The following is a 21,191-nucleotide window of genomic DNA, read 5'->3' on the forward strand; positions in this document are numbered from 1 at the left end:
TTTATTAAATTATCATGTACAACATAGGCAAGCTTACATTTATATAAATGAAGATAAACCATACCGACACAGTTACATGTGCAAACATTATGCATTACAAACCATGCTGACACAAATGTAACTGCAAACATTATACATCACTTATAATCTTTCCAGTCATTGTCAGTCAAACATTATATAGCTAATTCAAATTCTGCCTTCTTTTACACCTCATCCTCCTCTGCATGTATTGTTCCCACAATTCCCATTTTTCCCATGTAATTTGCTCCTACCCTTTTCTAAAGACCCCAATTCCAGGTATTGTATCTCTGTTACTATATTCACCACTTCTAGTAAAGTTGGTTTAGACATTGATTTCCATTTTCTACTAATTGCTTTTTGGCAGAAACCATAATAAGTCTCAGCAAGGCCTTACTATGTCTAGGTAATTCCGATTCTGCATCATATCTCAAAAAATCATTTCCTTAGTTACACCAATTTGCTCACCAGTATCTCAGACAGAGCAGTCGGCATGGAATCTTTAGTGTGTGCCAACTCATTACACTCACAGAAAATATGTTCCCTGTTACCTCTTTCTTCCCCATCAGACCTCTCACATTTGCAGTCTACCTGAGGAAAATTTCTTTTGAGTCTACTTGGAGTATAAAATACCCATGTAAACACTTCCAGGCAAAGATCCTAAATCTTCTAGACTTTGTTGCATATTTGGGAGGCATACATATAACCCCCTATTCTTTCTTTGTGAATTGCTTATCTGATTTCTCTTCCCAATCCTTTTTAACCTCCTCTGATTGATTCTTATAGTTATCATGCAATATTTTATATGCTCTACTAATTATTCCTCTCTTAATGGCAACTTCCTTTCTAGATTCTACTAAAAATGTTACCAGTGCTGCTCTTTCATTTAGGACACCCCTGTTTCTTTACCTTTGCTTATACTCAATCCATGATAGGTAAGGTAATCTCTAACCTACAATCCAAATAAATTCTTGACATCTTCCCATTCTATTACCTTTCCTTCTCTAGTTATTTGATCCCAATACTTTGATTCATTTGCCAGTTTTCTCCAATAAATTCCATCCCCATCTCATCTATTGTCCATATCCCTAATTGCTGTCATCCCTATTGTCAGATTCTCCTTTCTCCATTCCCATGTTGGCTTAGTTCTTAGAATACATTTTGCTACTTTATGAATATGATATTGTATAGGACTATTGTTATTCTCCTTAAAGGCCTGCATCCAAAATCCCAGTCTCTCCTTGTTTCTTGAGCTTCCCCCTTGTTTCATCATTAACTCTTTCCACTTTGAATTATAGTTTTCTGCTTGGGCTACATATAGAAGACTTAACTGTGATGCTCTGGAATACCCCTTCAAATTGGGTAATCCCAGTCTGCCTTGTTGTAATGGAAGAATATTCTTATCACACTTGACTCTTTCCATCTTCTCCTCCCAGATAAAATCCTTCATCTCTTTTAAAATTGCTATCAACAACTTCTCCTCTGGTTGATAAAATATGCCTGACCTGTGTATAAGACTAAAGGGACTAAAACATTTTAACTGCTTGTATCTTAATATTGATATCCATATAACAGAGCTTCCATTTTCTTAGTTTTTGTATTACCTTTTGTTTAGTTTCTTTCCAGATATCATTAGCTGTCACACTGGCATCATTTTAATCCATATTCCTAAATACTGCATATTATCATGTGTGGGTACATAATTTACAGCTATTGCTTTTCTTTTAGCTTCATTAATTTTGTATACAAAAAGTTTTGAAACTGAAAATGTTCCACAACATTGTAATGTCCCTTTCTGGTTTTGTCAGGTATAATATAATATTATCTGCAAACAGAGCCAGCTTTTCTTGTTTACTAAACCAATTATATCCCTGAATTTCTTAGTCCCTTATTTTCTTTGCCATAGGTTCTAAATATAATGAAAATAAAAGGGAGAGAGTGCACCCCTGGCTGGTTCCTCTTCTCAAGCAGAGATTATCAGAGAGGACCCCATCCACTTTAACTTTCACCTCTGATCCCTTATATATCCTCCTAAGCAACCTTATAATTGTATCATGGAATGCAAACACTTTCATTGCTCTGCTCATAAAGTCCCATCTTACTCTATCAAATGCTTTCTCTGCATCAAGACCCACCAACAACAGTGGCATTTTCTTACATTCCACTTCCCTCTGGATCAACATTGTTCTTCTAATGTTGTCAAATGTTTGCCTCCCCTTCACAAAACCACATTCATCCATATCTATCAACTTTGGCATCACGTTCGCCATTCTTTAAGCCATTATAAACATAAATACTTTATAATCATGGTTTACTATTGAATTGGACATGAATAAAGCTGGTTCTGATGGATCTTTACCCTCTTTAGGTATTAAAGCTACCACCACTTTATTTCAGATGTTGGTAGTTCTCATCCTCTTAAAATACTGTTAAACAAAGCCTTCCTGATCTTTTATCTGTTTTTCCCTCCTAGCTTCCAGACTTCCAGAAGAATACTATCTATTCCTGGGGACTTTCCTGTAGATTGGTTATACATCATCATTTTTATCTCATCTACTCCTATTTTAACTGTTAGTAATTGAGTTTCCTCTACCTCTAACATTGGCATATTTCTTTCATAAACATTTCCATTTGCACCTTTTCATGATTTCCATATTTCTCTGCTTTATATAGACTTCATAGAATTTCCAAAATATTTGTAATACTTCTACAGGATCCCTTGTTAACTTTCTTGTTATAGGCTCCCTAAGCTTGGTGACAGCCCTGTCTACTTTCTGTTGCTTTAGTCATTGTGCTAAATTTTTGTGTGCTCTAGAGTATTATCAAAAAAGCTACTTAACAGCAATCTTACTAAGCTCATGCACATTATCAAGGTATTCCCTTATTGTCTGTTTAGCATTCTGCAGTTGCTCCTCTAATTATTCTATGAGAGTCCCCCTATTTAGCAATACTTTAACATTTGTCTGTCCCTCTAAATAGTTCTTATTACTTCTTAACCATGTCTCCCTTTCTTTTATTCCCACCCTATTTTTAAACTCCATTTTAATTTTATCCCATCCCCTAGCTATATTTTCAGAAGAAATTTCTATATTCTCTAATAGCTCCTGAATAATTTCTGCTACCCATTCCTTATATTCCTCTCTCTTCAACAGATAAGTATGAAAGCACCAGTGTCTCAATTTATTTCATTACCCTGTGTTTTTATTTTAGGTATTATTGGCACATGATATGAAATAGTTATTCAGTGCATATCAAGAATTTCATTTAAATGCACATGCTCCTGCGAAATGTAAATTCTGTCTAGCCTAGCCCAGTTTTTGTATCTCGGGGAAGAATATGTAAATTCAGTCCGAACTCCTAATACTGAATTCACATCTTCTGTGCCAAACATTTTCATAAATTTCATTAAAAATCTATCCTCCACTATTATATTTCCCTTCTGGGCCCCACAGGCACATCTTCACTGTTACAAATCAAATTCCACTCTCCACCTATAAGTAATAATCCTTGCTGAAAGCTGATTTCTCCAGGAATATTCTTAAGCTCCATTACAGTAGTTTTCAGTAGAATAGTAATATATGCTAGTGTAATCTTCCTCCCTTGCCAGTAGCTCTTTAGTACTACAAATATACCATTATTGTATTTTTTATCCTCTTCTATCCCTATTGGAGCTAAGTACTTTCTCTTCCTTTGCCCCAGATATTCCGCTGATTAACCATCCTGAAAATCTTTCGTTCTCATATTCACACGTTCACTTCTTTCCAAGTGTGTCTCCTGTAGCATAACTATGTGCACTCTACAGGTTTTAAAATAGTTCACTACTATTTATTTTTTGTATTTATCTATGAGACCATTCACATTTAAAGGTATTATACAAAGCATCATATTCTTGAAAAAATATTCCCACCTTTATGTATAACAGCTGTTTTTGTTAAATGTCTAGTCCCAGCTTTTGTCTTACATGCATGTACTGTTTGGCAGGTTAATATATTATACAGTTGTTTCTTGTCATCGTCACATCTTACAGACCTTTTTATTTTATTGAAAACCCTCAAGCAAAAATACAAACACACCCCATACCCCCTAAAACATATTAACTTACTAATAACACACAAAACTATGTACATCTTCAAATACTGAAGTTTTATCCTCCTAATAGGAACAAATGTTCCAAACTGACAGCCACACACACACACATAGATTTGAGATAACCTAATAAAAAGGTTATCCATGCTAAGATGCATGGTACAGCCTGTGGTTCTATTAAGTGCTGTTTGGGTTTGTCATATCATTATAGCTCTCTCAGATGGGAAAACACTTGAATGCTTTCAGAAAACATTTTCTCCAAGCCATTTCTCTTTATCAGGTTGTCTGCTAGAAACATAAAAAACAGACATAAAACTGCCAAGCATACCTTTGTTTACTAGAAAAAAAGACTTACAATATTTAATATTCTTTGTCATTTACTTGCTTTCTCTTAAAACGTGTTACTAGATTAAGTTAATGGCCTTAGCCCAGTCATTCCCCTATTCGAGAATGAGAAAAAGCACACAAATTTTCTTTTGTCATGCTCTTTTAACCAGATTTTTTACATTGTAATGTCTACATTTCTTAAAACTGAACAAGGAGATAGAGAAAAGAAGGGAGGGAAAAAAATCAGGAGTGCCTATTTACATTAGTATCCCCATTACACTTAAAAATAACTGAAAAGAAATTACTTATAACATGCAAAAAAAAATCATGCACCATCAAAATAGTACTATTAAGAAAAAAATTGTTTTACTTACAGTTAATTTTCTCCCTTCTCTTCCCCTCTCCTGAATATTTTTCTGAACATTAATGACATGAAGTAAGGCATATGCTTTAGAGTCCCCTACAAGTTTAACAAAATCCAAAAAAGTCCAGTACTTCCAGACTGTCTCATTCTCTCATGTTTCACAAATGTAATTATTGCTTTGTAATCCCACATTTGTCCATTTCCAAATTACTGATTTTATTCTCCAAACATTCATGACATAAAGTAGGCCATATGCTTTAGAGTCCTCTGCAAGTTTAACAAAGTCCAAGAAAGTCCAATATTTCCAGATTCTCTTGTTCTATTCCTGTTCATCTCCATCTCCCAAGCTCTGTCTCTGTTTCATTTCCAACATACTCTCAATTATTCTAGTCAACTCTTGTGCTTTTTCCCCTCTCAAGCATTTTCTGTTGAAACACTGGAAAAGGTTTCACTGGCACAGTCTGTGTTCTTTATTACCAGAAGAACAAGAAGCAGACTCTCCTTCTGTTTTACAGCTCAGTTTTTTTGGACAGACTTTTATATTTCTTCCTTAGCATATATTTCATCAAAAAAGATTTTGTTCCTCCAGAGAAAAATATTTCAAAGATAGCTGGGTATAGCAGTTTGCATCTCACACCTGCTACTCGACATTCCATGAATAATGGAATACATTTACTCCTCTTCTGTCTCCCAGAATAATGGAATAAATGTACTCCTCTTCTGCCTGGTGTACAATACGTAGTCATTCTCTACAAACATTCTGCTGTCTCCACATTTGCTACTTTGTCCTTCTGCCACACTATTGTCAGAATCAACTCCTTCTGCTGGTGAGACTGCATATTTACTATTAAAGGTCTAGGTTGTTTTTTCATAGCTAGGTTTGGAGCATACACACAGTGTGCACTTTCAATTAACAATTCCTGTTGTGAAATACGAGTCCAGTTGCTTATTTGTGCTTTCATAAAGTTAATACAGTCTGTTCCTTCCACCTTCTTGGGTGCAGCAGAAAATCTCAGGTTTTCCCTACATGCTCTGTCTTCAAATTCTATTATTATTTTTAAACATCTCTACTTATGCAGTCTCATATTCAGCCAGCCTTTTCTTCATTTCAACCCCTGAGTTTATGCAGTTCTATCACCTTATCTGAATATCTGTTTAAAGCTTCTTCCATTTTTTCCAGCCTTTTATTGTTTGAGTTGATATAATCCATCAGTGTTTCATTTATTTTAGTCCGGACTGTGTACAGTTGCCTTATACTTTCCTCTAGGTTAGTGGAAGTCATGTCTGGAGCTTGCACTACTTTTCTGAATAGCTGCAGTAATATATTTATTTATTTATTTACAGTTTGATGACTGGGAAAGTCCACTGGGTCAAGCAGAGCCCATTTTCAGTGCAGGCTCGGGTTGAAAAGCTCCAAAAGCAGTTAACAAAACTACAGTATGGAATATACAGTATACAAAAGCATAAATGCACAATTTAAAATACAAAATCAGGGAGTATATATTTAAAAACACAAATGTTAAAATATAGATAAAGTCAAAAGTAATACAGAGAATATAATTAAAAGTACAAGTCATAAAGTGTTTATATAAGTTTAGTGTTTGTTCTAACAATAATGTTAGTGATCAGAGGTGATAGTAGATGAGACTGAAGGGAGGTTTGAAAGAGATGACAGTGTAATTTAGGTGGGAAGGGAACAGAAACTGTCCCAGTCTGAGGTAATAGAAGAATGAAGGAGAGAGTTGAAATTAGAGTGGTTGTGAGTACAGTGGAGTGGGGAGGGGATTACATAGTTTAACTAAGGAGTGTAATAGAAGTAACTGGCCAGGAGGGCGTAAGGGTTTATAGATTTTAAGGAGGTTTTGGTTTTCAGAAGTAACAGTACGACTGAGGAAGTAAGGGGTTAAGGCAGATGAAAGAGAGGGGCAGATGGAGGGTTGAAATATGAGTTTGTGAGCAGTGGTGAACTGTATGAATTTCAGGTAATTAGGAAGCTCAAGACAGTTTAGGGAGTGGAGGGAATGGCAGTGATGGGTGGAGTATTTGGACGCTATAGCAAATGTACAAACTTTGTTATAGCAGGCTTCCAGTTTGTTTTTTAGGCTAATCTGGAGATGGGTAAGTAGAGGGGCACCATGCATAGGAGAAGGCAGCAGGTAGGAGGAGGCTAGAGAATGTCTGGTAGAAGTGGTTAGATGGCAATTTTGTCTATACGGCAGACTTAATTTTGTTTTTTTTTTATATTATTTTGGATGTGGATATTGAATTTTAGATGTTCATCAATGGTGAATCCGAGCAGTTTAGTGTGAGGTACAATTTCAATTAGAGTGCTATTGTGGCTTTTCATTTTAAAGGAGCTTTTGCCTATGGCAAAATTTCTTGAAGGAGAGAATATCATGATTTTTGTTTTGTTAGTACTGAGAGTGAGATGGTTGTTTAGCATCCAGTTTCGGTATTGGAGAAGGCTGTTTTTGGTGTTTTGAAGGATTTCAGATGGCGAGTTTGCTGTACAGATGATTGTGGAATCATCAGCATACTGGAACAGTACATTATCTATGGATTTGTGAAAGTTAATAATGAAAATATTGAAAAGTAAGGGGCCGAGAATAGAGCCTTGGGGGAAGCCGGAGGGATTGTTGAGAAAGGATGAAGTGGAATTTTTCCATTTAACAGTCTGTTGTCTTTTGGAGAGAGAGCTTGTAAACCAGGCTATGGAGGAAGGAGAGAAATTGAGGGAGGAAAGTTGAGATAAGAGTAGAGGGTGTGAGACAGTGTAAAAGGCTTTGGAGAGATCTAAGTAAAGGGTAGACATGATTTTACCAGAGTCACAAGCATGATTAATGGTGTCAAGGAAGGACAGAAGAGCAGTGGTAGTGCTGTGGCCAGGCCTGAAACCATGTTGTGTTGGGGTAAGAATATGACTGTGTGTTAGGTATGGTAAGAGTTGGTGATGAATGCACTTGTCGAGGATTTAAGAAAGAGGTGAGAGAATAGCTATAGGATGGAAGTTAGTAGTGTCTTTGTTACTGCCACCTTTGTGGAGAGGGGTGACAAACGCTTTCTTCCAGAGTGAGGGGACACAGGCTTCTTGGATGGACCTGTTGAAAAAGAATGGAAATGAGGAGGGCAATGCTGTCTGCAGCCATCTTAAGGAAGGATGGAGGCAGATTATTAAAGTGTAGGAGCAAAGCTTTAGTTTAAGGAGGAGTTTTTTTAGGCTGCTGGTGGGGATAGGTTTAAGATTGAAAGGTGGAGTGTTACAGGGAAAAGCAGTGGATGGGGGACTATGAGAGGGAGAGAGGATGGGAAAATTTATGGTTAGTTTGGCTATGCAGTCAACAAAGAAAGTGTTGAAATTGCATGCAATTCCATGGTCTGGGGAGTTTGGGTTAGGGCATGGATTGTCTTTTCTACTAAGGTTTGGAAGGGAGGAAATTTAATTCCAGAAACTTTTGATGTTAGAATTATGTTCTGATTGTAGTTTGGAGTAATAAGTCTTATGGTCTTTAGTTATTAGTTTCTTCACTGAGTGGCGGAGTTGTTTGAATTCGATTAGAGAGTTTGTTAACTTATTTTTTTTTTTTGCATTGCTTCCATCATTTGTCTCTGAGGTGCATTCGTTTTCTGGATTCTTTAGATAGCCAGGGAATGGTTTTGAATTTTATTCTTTTTGTTCTAAGAGGGATTAGGTTGTTTAGTTAGTCTAGGAATGTTTTGTTGAAGTAATTAATTGCACTGTCCAGAGGCAGAGTCTTTAAGGGGGGCCCAATTCATTTTTTTAGACAGTTGGAAAACGTCTGTGGATTGAAGTTGGTGAGATTACAAGTCTGAATTTATTGACGTTGTATTTGGACAGAAGACGCACACCGGAGGGCACAGGCTGGTAGGTGGTCGCTAAGGAGATCAGGTATAATTCCACTGTTTGAGATTAGGTTGAGATGAGTTGCTAAGATCCAATCTAGTATAGTGCCAGAGGAGTCGTCTTTACTGGGTCTGGTAGGGTAGTTTATTAGCTGGGAGAAGTTAAAGAGATTATTTGTTTGGCTTGGAGATCGTGAGGAGATGGTGGCCCACCTGATATTTACATCATCAAGGATGTATGTTTCCTTTTTGATGTTGGAAGAGAAGCATGACAGAATGTCTTCAAGGATGGGAATGTTATCACCAGGGGGGATTGTAGATTGCAGCTATACATAAAGACTTATGTTTGTTGATTTTAGGAAGGTTATGAATAGTGTGGCAAGAGGGAATTTAGGAATGGGATTAGTGTATGGAATGACTGTTATAGACGAGGATTAAATTATGGCTACCCCTCCTACTTTCTTGTTAGGTCTGTCTGATAGTCTGTATTATTTGGTAGTCAGAGGGAAGAATTTCGGTATCTTTGATATGAGATTTGAGCCAGGTTTCTGAGAAAGTTAATACATCAGGATGGTTATGTGACAGCCAGGTGTGTAATATGGGTATTTACTTACAAATACTTTGGGTATTGATTGTAGCTAGGTGGATGGTTTTGGGGGAGGATGATTGTGGTGATGTAGAGGAGCAGATGTTGGTGGAGGCAGTTGGACCAGGATTGGGATAGATGTTGCCAAAAATAGAGAGAGAGAGACTAGATGTAAAAGATGGGTGATCAGGTACAATGGGGAGGGTAAGTTAGGAGTGTAGTTGAGGAAAGGTCTAGTATTGCCAGTGAAGTGAAATGGGTTAGCAGAGAAAGGTACTGAAGGGAGCTTAAATTTATAGACAAGAGTTGTATTGTTCATGGGATATGGAGGAGAAGGAATGAGGGTCAATTGTTAATCAATACAGGTAAATGGTAATCTTCTCAATCAGTGTTTTTTGTCACCTTTTGTAGCTGATTTTCCTTCAGGTCCTCTGTATTTCTTTTTTACTGGCATTGCAAGCACCGCACTTATGAGCTAGTTACTGAAATTTACCCAGAAATCCAGGTCCACTGGCTTTCTCTGCTAAGTTTCTGTTTTCACACTGTGAGAGCTAGAATTAAACTGTTACTTAATATGCAGCCATCTTGGAAGTCCACATTTGTTACATTTATAAGATGACACAGGGAAAATGAATCTGTATTAGTGACTCAGCAAGCAATACACTTGCTTTTGAACCCAGGAAGATCAGAAAGGTATAAGTTCTATCTGTATACCACCTACTTGGATTCACACCCCAATACTGACAATGCAGTCATAGTGCAGCATACTGTAGTTGCTTCCTTCTTGAGATGCCATTATTCAGATGAGAAGGTAAATTGAAGTCAAACCTAACTGACTTGGTGGTAGCTTATGTAGATGAAGAAAGATCCTATTGCACATAGAAAAAAAGTTTTTTAAGACATTCATTTGAATAGACTTCACTTAGATATAAAGCAAAGTAGCTCCTGACCCTGTTTAAGGTTTACCTGGACAAATGGATGATGTTGCAGTCCACATCCTAAGCAGAAGAATGAGAAGTTATGTACCTACCATAACGTTCCATGTTAGTTGTCTTCTCTCGCCTTCTTTCTTGCTTGATGGGTTCGGAGCCAATCCTCGGCTCCGACTCGGCACTTTGCTAAGCTTGAGAGTCACTTTTACCAGCTCGAGGCAGCCCCATATCCCATGATGCAAGGCGGTAAGTACCCAGATCTCGTTTGTTGTCTATAGGCAATAACACCTAGCATAAGAACTTCCCAAAAGGAAGAAAGAAGGCAGAGAAAAAAGCCTGAAGGATGGTTATGGAGGACCAGAACTGTATGGTCTTAATAAGCATACTTCCATGTAGAGAGAAAAAGGTCTGTCCAGGCCAGGGGGAAGGAGGGAGGGTCGCAAGAAAGAAGGCGAGAGAAGACAACTAACATGGAACGTTATGGTAGGTACATAACTTCTCAATGTTAAGTTGTCAATCTCGCCTTCATTCTTGCTTGATGGGACCACGTCCCTAGCACCTCTATCCTGGGTGGCTCAATGGAACAGACTCTTGAGAACTGTAGAGCCAAAACTGGCTCTGTCCCTGGAGGCCAAATCCAATTTATAATGAGAAACAAAGGTATGAGGAGTGGCCCAAGTGGCTGCTGCACAAATAGTGTCTAAAGGAAGTCTAGCTTGACCGGCAGTGGAAGTGGCTAAGCTTCTGGTTGAATGTGCTTTAGGTTTCGAGCACAGCTGTTTTCCCCTGAGGTGATAAATTTCAGAGATGACAGAAGAAAGCCATCTAGATAATGTCACTTTTGAGATGGGAAGGCCTTTTTTGTTATCAGCATAAGAAACAAAGAGCTGATCGGATTTTCTGAATTGTTTTGTTCTGTCCAAATAATATCTGAGTTGGCGGTGAACATCAAGATAATGTAGTTTTTGTTCCGATCTGTTTGAGTAGTTCGGGAAAAATACAGGAAGATCAATAGACTGATTCAAATTACTCTTTGAGGCGACCTTAGGCAAAAAGGTCGGATTAGTTCTCAATGATACTCTGTCTTTGTGGAAGACTAAATAGGGGGGACGAACAGAGAGAGCATGAAGTTCAGATACCCTCCTAGCCGATGTAATAGCAACCAGGAATAAAGTTTTCCACGAAAGAAATTTCAGGGAACATGAAACAGCTGGCTCGAAGGGAGGAAGAATCAAGGATGTCAGCACTAAATTTAGGTCCCATTGAGGAGGAGGACTCCTGATTGGAGGTTTCAGGAGAAAAATTCCTTTTAAGAAGGCTCTACAAAGCCTGTGGGACATAATGTTATGATCTGCGAACCCGACATGAAAGTTGGAGATAGCAGCCAACTGAACTTTGACCGTGGAAGAAGAAGAGCCCGCGTGAAAGATTTCCGCTAAGAAATCCAAAACTGCTTGTACTGGAGCAGTAAAGGGATCAATATTTTTAGCTTTTGCCCAACAAGAAAAGCGTTTCCATTTGCTAGTGTAAATCCTTCTAGTAGAGGATTTTAGGGAAGCAACTATGATGTTCCTAACAGGATTAGAGATCATAGGAAGCCTGGCTAAGGAAGGAAGTGGAGCAACCATGCTGTGAGGTTGAGAGAAGGGATAGACCGGTGCAGCTGACCCGATTGGTGAATCAGAAGGTCTGGTACTGGGTCCAGATGCCACGGCTGCACCAAAAGGTGACGATGGAGGAACGGAAACCAAATTTGTCGAGGCCAATAGGGAGCAATGAGAATCATTTTGGCTCTCAAAACTGAGGCTTTCTGGAGTACTTGTGGAATAAGCGGAAAGGGAGGAAAGGCATAAAGAAGTCCCTGGGGCCAATCCTGGGTTAGAGTGTCTCTGGGGGGATGGCCTGGCAGTGGGAAGAGAGAGAAGAAGTCTGGGCATTTGCTGTTTTGGGGAGTAGCAAAAAGATCGCAACATGGGCGGCCCCATTCTAGAAAAATCTCCTCCACTATAGACTGTTTGAGAGACCACTCGTGAGGCATGAGAATAGCTCTGCTCAATCTGTCCGCTAAAAAGTTGGTTTTCCCAGGGATATGCGTTGCTACCAGAAACCGATGAGAGGAGATCGCCCATTGCCAAAGTCTGAGAGCTTCTCGACACAAGGGGTAGGACTTGGTTCCGCCCTGTTTGTTGATATACCATACCACAGACATGTTGTCTGTGTGAACTGCAATTGTTCCCAAGGGAAGAAAGTCGTTGAGGGCTTGCAACGTTAAAAGCACTGCTCTCATCTCTAGGACATTTATGTGCAGGTGGTATTCGAATGGTTGCCACATCCCATGAACCATCCTGCCCTGACAATGACCCCCCCACCCGATCAGGGAGGCGTCCGTAGTGACAGTGGCTACCAGGGCTGGGGGTACAAAGGGTCTGCCTTGGTGAATCTGGGGAGAAGTAATCCACCATGAAAGATGATTCCTGCAAATTTGTGCCACCAGAATTTGGTGACGCATTGGAAGTTGTTGGTAAGACCACTGAGTGAACAACATCCACTGAAGCAGGCGCATATAGAAGCGGGCCAGGGGAAGAAGGGTAATGGCCGCAGCCATGAGGCCCAACACCTTTAGAACCATTCTGGCTTGTACTTTCTTGTTGGCTAGGATGATCCTCACATGACTTTGTATATCTGAGATTCTTTGGTCTGTGAGGGTTGCTGACATCCGAACAGTGTTTAAGTTTGCGCCTATGAAAGTAATAGACTGGCAGGGCAATAAGGAGGATTTTTCGTAGTTGATCGAAATTCCCAATTGAGTGCAAAGATTCATTGTGTAATCCCTGGCTTGAAGAAGTTGATGCCTGGTGGTGGCTGACAGGAGCCAGTCGTCGAGATACGGAAACACCTGGAATCCTTGATGTCTCAGGTGAGCCGTGACCACTGCCATACATTTGGTGAACACTCTGGGGGCTGTAGTGAGACCAAAGGGCAGGGCTCTGAATTGGAAATGACTGGACCCCAGCCGAAAGCGGAGAAACCTTCTGGAGCATCTGTGAATTTTTATGTGATAGTACGCATCCTGAAGATCTATTGAGCACATCCAGTTGTCCTTCTCTAGGAAGGGCAGAATTGACTGAAGTGTGACCATTCGAAATCTTGTCTTCTTCACAGACTTGTTGAGTCTGCTGAGATCCAATATTGGTCTCCAGTCTCCCATCTTTTTGGGGACCAAAAAGAATCTTGAGTAGATTCCGGGCTCTGAATGGTCTGTTGTAACTGGCTGAATGGCTCTTTTTTGTAGAAGTTTTAATACTTCTAACTCTGCAACTTCCCTTAGACCGGGTGGTACATCTGGAAGGGAATTTGAGTGAGAGAAAGGACTTTCCTCAAAAGGAATTTTGTAACCCTCGGATATGATTGACTGTACCCATCTGTCTTGAGTGAGGGAACGCCAGGATTCTGGGTACAGTGATAGTCTTCCCCCGACTGCCTCCAAGGATGGACAGTCGGGCAACATCTCAGGGATGCTGAAAGGGCTTGTCAGAGAGAGGCTCTCTGCTTCCCTGGTTCTGTGGACCCCCTCTGCCTCTAGAGCGGCGTCTGTTATTGTTACCCCCTCTGCTCTAGGGGTAAACTGACCACATGTATCCGGCGTGACTCCTTGGGATTTGCGGAACCACATCTTGCCACCCTTCTGACCTTTAGGGTAAGGTCTAGAAGGGGTGGAAAAACAGACCCCTACGGCAGAAAGAGTCTTGCCGTCCTGCTCACACCTGGTCAATGTATCCTTCACTTGAGGGCCAAACAAAGCTGACCCATCAAAGGGAGAGTTTGTGAAGGACGCCTTAAAGGGATCTGCAAAATTACAGAGCCGCATCCAGGCTTGGCGTCTGAGAGCCACACCTGTACCTGCGGCCCTACTCGCTCCATCTGCTGCATATGATATCAGTCGCATGGAGGAGTTAGTAATAGAATTAAGGATTCCTAGCTGTGAAGCAATTTTTTCTTGAGCCCCTGCAGCTGTGGGATCCTGAACTACCTCACTAAGTTCCTTAAGGATGTCCCTTTGGAGTCTGGTGAAGTGACATAAGTAGTTCAGCGAGCGCATAGAAAAGGTCGCTGAAGAGAACATCCGCTTACCGTACCTATCCATGGTCCTAGAATCCTTATTAGGAGGATGGACAGGTACGGAAGGATCTGCAAGTTCCTTCTTAGTGGCAGCCGCCACCACCATGGCATCAGCAGGGACACCTTTCGTAAGGAATTGCTTATCCGAAGGGGCAGTAATAAATTTAGACAGCCTCCTAGCAACTGGCTCTACAGAGTCAGGAGCAGCCCAAGCCTTTCGAGCAATAACCTCCATAAGGGGGTCGAAAGGCAGAGACACCCAGGAGGTGGAGGGCCGAGATCCAAACGCCTCTAGGTATACCGACTCATCCTCAGAGGGATTATTGGAGGGCCAGTTTCCCCTCTGTTTTAGGAGTTCTAGGATGTCTGAAAAGGAGACATCCTCAGAGGGGGATCTTGGGGATCCCTCCGACTCATCTAAGTCAGTATCTGAAGTGATAGACTCAGGGGAGTCTATGTGTTTCCTCTTACAAATCCTCTTGCGCGGAGGATCTCCTGACTGATCAGGAGAATCCTTGGAAGAGGGGGTCCTTCCCAGTGGGGAAATCTGAGGCGGAGGATCTCTGGGTCCGGCAGCAAGAGAGATGGCAGAGATATTGACAGGCACCATAGAGGGAGGAGCTAAGGGAACAGACTGCTGGCTGAGTCCAGAGGCCAGCACACTCTTCATCACCTCGAAGGCCCCCCCCCCCCTGGGAGGTCCGAGAGAACCCGTTCCGAGGAAACCGGAACTCCAGGGCCCACCGAAAGGGAAGGCTCCGAGGCAGATGGAGCCGAGCTCACCAAGGCTGAGGCTCCAAGGGGAAGAGTGGGGTCGGACAAGGGTCCGATGCCACTCACCCCCTCGGAGGAGACCAGGGAAGCCCGACCACCGAATCCCTCTAAGGAAGGTCTCGAAGAGGAGATAAGAGTAGATGCTGAGGGAGCAGAAGGGGGAGGTATCCGCCCCTCAGCCATAGCAGAAACTATTCCCGAAGACTCCAGCTCCAAACTCTGAGGTAGAGTCGAAGGAGGAACTACAATAGGGTGTGGACTAATAGTCGTCTGTTGAGACGGACTATGCAGCATCTGGGCCAGTGCCTGTGATTTCAATAATCTACTGACCACCCTCTCTAAATCATGGTCAGAAAGCCTGGATGACCTAGATGATCGGCTCCGATGGCTCCGTTCCGAGAGGAGAGGTGAGGCCGGAGCCGAGAGTATCGGCTCCAAGGAAGGGGACCTGGACATCTTCCTCGAAGGAACCATCGGAGCCGACGAAACCATAGAAACAGTCGGAGCCGAGGACTTTTCGGCACCGACAGAAGGTCTCGATGCATTGGTTCCAGCCGGAGCAGATACAGACATAAAAGTAACGGTGTCGGAGCCGGTCAGCGCCGACACCAAAGCCTGAGCCACATGGTGGTCGGAGCCAGTCGGAGCCGACACCGATGTGACTGAACCAGTATCGGCACCGATAGCCATCGGTGCCAAAGGTTTATGCAACCCAGGATCGGCTCCAGCCGGAGCCGATCTCGACTCAGAAAGAGTCGGAACCAAGGCCGCAGGCTTAGACACAGAAGCCTGGGCCTTGGAAGACTTTGAAGTCTTGGTCGGAGCCGACTTAGCCGGAGAGCCCTCCGGCTTAAGAAGACCCCTTAAAATCATTTTATTTCTCCTCTCCTGCAGGACTCTCTGGCTGAAGGAATGACAAATCGCACAGGAGTCCTGCAGGTGGAGAGGTCCCAGGCAGTATAAGCAAGAAGTGTGACCGTCTGTCAGAGACATCTTCTGACAGCACGAGTCACACTTCTTAAAGCCTGAGACCCTTTCTTTGGACATAGTTGTAAAAACACACACACAACACAGTCCCAAAGATAATAAGTTATCCCAAAAGTCTTAGAGAAACTAACCTCTCACACACACACACACACCCTGACAAGGAGGGGATGGAAGGGGAGAAGGCCTGACTAAAAAAATTAAGGAGGAAGGGAAATTTTAGTCAGAAAGGGACTTGATATAAACTAAAAACGTTAAAAATAAAGTTTGAAGTGAAAAAAGGGGCTAAGATAGTTTAATATAAAACACTTACCAGGAGCTGGCAAAAGGAGGACCTCATCAGCGAAGCGGCAAACGAGATCTGGGTACTTACCGCCTTGCATCATGGGATATGGGGCTGCCTCGAGCTGGTAAAAGTGACTCTCGAGCTTAGCAAAGTGCCGAGTCGGAGCCGAGGATTGGCTCCGAACCCATCAAGCAAGAATGAAGGCGAGATTGACAACTTAACATCTGTACTTACATCCACAGAAAACTGTTTATAATAAACAGTTTATAATACAAAATGTCAGATGGTGACAAAGAAAGAGTATGAACCCCTATACTTAGTAGCTATGTATAACAGACAAATAATTTTCACTTTGAGAGCTTCTACACAATGTTCAGGGAATTATAATAGGATATTCAAGGACAAGACTCATCTAAGACTGCTATTTTATGTCTACAGTTATCAGTGGCACTCACTGCTGAACTTGGCACCTCCACATTCACTGTTCCTATATAGGGAGTTTGAGCCAAGCCACAATGCAACTCAAAACAATAATTCTTTTCTGGAAAAATATATATGATTTCATTTCTGACACTGTGACAGCCCGGTAAAGATATACTGTGGACTAGCACTGCATATCTCAGTCTAAGCAAATGCCGTACCTCCTGGAGGAAGCCAAGCACAATGCAAAATGACATACTGTGACATTAAAATGCCTATGAACTCCTCCACCTGGCACCTGTGTACAAAATGACATATGCCATTTTATTTGGCAGTACATAGTAAGATTTTTTGTTCTAATAAGAAACTCAGATACATAATGCTCCGAGTATATGCCAAGTACAATTCAAAATGATATACCATGACAATAAAAAACCTGTGAACCTCTGCATTTATTTGTGTATACAACATATGTCATTTCATTTGATGGTTCATAGTAAGATTCTCAGTGAATTATAATAAACCCCTCAGACACATAATTCCACTACGAATATTATTCTAACATTAGGGATCTCACTGCAACTCAGTGTTGAACAATGTTTAATCCAAGGCATGTTAGAATGGAAAAAATCCCATTTTCAGGAGAGCTGTATGACAGTTTTACAGTTAAAATGTATAGGATTTTTATTGCTGATGCAAGGATAACTCAATAATAATAATAATAATAATAATAACGTACGATGTTTGTAAGAAGAAAGAATCTAATGCCTTTTACAAACATTCAAGGAAGTGCCCTAACATGGAACTTAAATTTATTGTTTTAGACCAGATAGAACCTGACAACAGGGGAGGAGACTGGGAAACCAAACTGGAATTCAAAGAGCTCTTATGGCAGTTAAAACTAGACGCTGGTAAATGGCCCGGTCTTAATGATAACATAAATCTCAGCAGTGTTTTGAAATTAAGAAAGGACAAATTATAAAATAGAGGTTCATGATTTTGATACATCCATCAGTATTTTAATACGTTTTCAATGGCATTAACAATTCAACCAAATCCTTAATAAGATATTTATGGTTTTGGAACATGAACAAGTTTTTAATGCATATGGTTTTATATTAATTGTTTTATATCAAGTGTTTTATATCAAGTGTTTACTTATATAATTAGTTTTTACGGGCAGTTTCAAGTTTTGTGATATGTTAATGCACCAATATGGTGTGACAGCTTTAAGAACTTATTTACGAATTTTAATCAAGTTTAATTAATTAATCACATGATTAATTATGTCCATATTTAAATAAGAATAATTCCCAGAAGTTTTTTATCTTGATAAAGCTCAGTATTAACTGAGCGAAAGCACTTGACGGATTTACTTGTGTGGTTCAATAAACTATTTTGGATATATTTCTTGGTTCGCACTTCATTCTTGCTGTGGATTTTACATTGTCGGTTTTTGGTTATTGCTTTGCCTTTCGTTACAGTTTTACAGTTAAAATGTATACGATTTTTACTGCTGATGCAAGGATAACTCAATAATAATAATAATAATAATAATTAGGTATACATTTTGGACCAGTGTAGCATTCTACATCCTCAACTGAAGTCATTTACTCCTCTAATGGAAACCATGTCTAATGCAAAGTGCCATACTATGAAAGTTAAGGCCATGCATCCCTCTATTTGGTACCAGTATATAAAAGGCAATAAGTCAGTTTCCCTTTGATGAGACATACACATTTTAAGCAATTGCAATAGCACAAAATGCACCTAGTACTGCTGTTCTGCTCTTAGGAATTTTAATGCAGCTCACCACTGAATCTGACTTCACCACTTTGGATGTTGCATAACAAAGATCATATACTTACCACAATTTCAGCTATAGAATAGTAGATTCATCCTTGGCAAATGAAGGACCAATGCTATAGGGCATTAGCCAGCTCATCTGTCCTTATCAAGTGCAATACAAAATTTGAAGGTCATCTTCCTAGGGGTTCTATATCATGGAAGTACTTTTCTGAATCCTCTGGCTAATAGGAAGACCTACGCCTAGGTATCACAGCCAGCTTAGAGTGTGCTACAAATATATTTGGTGAAGATTAAGTAGCTACTTCATAAATATCATCTAGGGCTGCATTATGGAAGAAGACTGAGCAGTAGCTGCTGTTCTATAAGTATAGAACCTATGGCAAATCATTATTTTAACATTAATAGCTGAATTTCAAACAAAACACTTTGCTAGAACAGTCTTATATACTATACAACTTTTTTGAGAAGGATATGAAACTAGAGAAACTAAGCAGTTAGAATGGAGATCCAGATAACACTTGCCAGAAGACTAGGACATTAGGGCCCTGAAAGACCAAAGGAAGGGAAGCTTTTCTAAAAGTTGCGGCCTGAACAAGGAGAACCAAACGTGTAAAAGCCTAAATTAGGCTAGGAGAATGACTCTGGATTTGTACTGTTTGGCTTTCTCAGAGCAAGAGAAAACAGTGGATTGATGTAGAGTATACCAGGCACTACTTCTGGATGACACTATATGATAAAGAATGTGCTAAACAATGACAAGAGTACAAATGAAAAAAATATTTTATATATTTTTGAAAAAAATATAGGACTTTTTGGTTCTGATATGACAGTTCAGCAAAGATATATTGTACATCAGCTCTACATTTCATACTGTGATGATTTTGTATCCCACACATAGGTTTCCTCAATATATCTATGGTATTTTCCTAGTTATCCCACTAGTATAATATATAATTATTGACCATGGGATTTGTAAGGCCAATCAAACATCAAATGCGATAGGTTAAATCAAGCAACAAAGGGAAATCAGCTAGGCTTAAAATGGTTCTCAAAGGCAGCTAGCCTAGTATTTACCTGTAGACCTATGAGCAAACGTTGTTTATCTACAAGGAACACTAAGTGAAACTAAATGTATTGCAATATGATATATTATGGCAGTGAAGTCAGTGTGCATGCCTGTGTCTGAGAGGTAGCAAGTCAAATCCCTTTGACAATTCTTGATAACATGTATACCTAGAAGCTAAAGTATCATTTTTACCTGATGCTGCATTTCTAACTGTTTTAAGTGAATTAGAACCAAATATTTGTGTTGTTTACTACCAAGCTATCTGAGCTGTGGTACATTACTACTAAAATATTTTTCCCCTGAAGAAGAAATGTATTTTTTTTGTGCTTTTGATATTATGACACTTTACTCTTTCTTGAAATGCATCCATGCTACTTCAACTCAAGGATGCATTACCTTTTTTGCCCTCCAGCTAAAAAACTGAAAAAAAAAAACAGAAGAAGCATTACCTTCTATTAAATTAAAAAAATACCAACTGCCTTTGACCTTTTTACAACTGTCAGTTCATTTAATGGCATGTTTCTAGTGTGCAGAAGTGGACTTCATTCCTGAAATATCACACTATATCAGCTGTGTGGAAATCTGCAGATGCTGCTTGAACTTCCAGTTCAAAAGTAGGAAGAAATTCTGTCTTCAGCTACTGTAAAGATGGGTCCAGATAAGCTGTTAGAATTTCTCATTATACCATTTGTCTGTTTAAACACATGTACGCTTGTGATTTATTTATTAGCTTAGGGGTGTTTATACTGAACTGGTAAAATTAATAGCAGGTTTCTGGCTTGCTCAAGGTATTACTGTCATACAGATATTTAACTTCTGGATTATGCTTAAATGTAAACAGTAATTGTGTTCCTGGTTTGCAAGATTAATCTAGCTGGTGGCAGCATTACTTTAAACACAAATAAGGGGTACTGATACTGTACAGATATCAATAATCTTCATTCTGTAAATACTGTGAGACCATCTGTTTGACTTTCCAAAGACATGAATGAAACAAAACAGCCAAAACCATGCCCCCTCCCGTATCCTCCACATCAACTACAAATTTTATATACAAACTCCAAGATCATAGTGCAGTGGGGAAAGGGGTAAATTCCCTGATCCCAACTGTACTGCGATGTCCCTTTAAATGCTTTTTTTCCAGAAAATCAAGCATATGGTCTTGACCACATGAAGTTTGAGTTTCCGAAAACTTGATAATCTGACATAACCACCCCACCTCCTGCACGTTACATATTATTTAGTTTGCAATGGTCTGGATATTGTGAACTGAGTTTACTACAGCAGTCCTGGATAAGTTGGAATAAACTTTCTCCTTACTATAGTATATAGTGTATGGAAACTGGAGACCACAGCATCCTGAAGCTCAGAAACTCTCCTAGTTCAAGTTATAGCCAACTGCAAAGCTGTTTTCAAAGTAAGAAAGGTTAAAGGGTCTAAACATATTTAAAAATGCCAACAAAGCAAAATTCACATATAAAGAAGTTGTTCTCTGGAAAACTGGTATAATTCAGTGCTGGTAACTGTTTCTTTAATATAGCTTGTTCTGATTTCTTCAG

At 40.0% G+C, this 21,191-nt stretch overlaps 1 protein-coding gene across 1 annotated transcript in view; it reads right to left on the reverse strand.

Moving 5' to 3' along the window:
• The window catches only part of DNAH1 (dynein axonemal heavy chain 1), a 5,225,710-nt gene that overhangs the window by 2,731,650 nt on the left and 2,472,869 nt on the right, over nt 1–21,191 (reverse strand). The gene's annotated exons all lie outside the window — the stretch shown is intronic.

The sequence above is a fragment of the Protopterus annectens genome, chromosome 7.part0, assembly GCF_019279795.1.
Source record: "Protopterus annectens isolate FY-2018-M chromosome 7.part0, PAN1.0, whole genome shotgun sequence".
Taxonomy (NCBI): Eukaryota; Metazoa; Chordata; order Ceratodontiformes; family Protopteridae; genus Protopterus; species Protopterus annectens.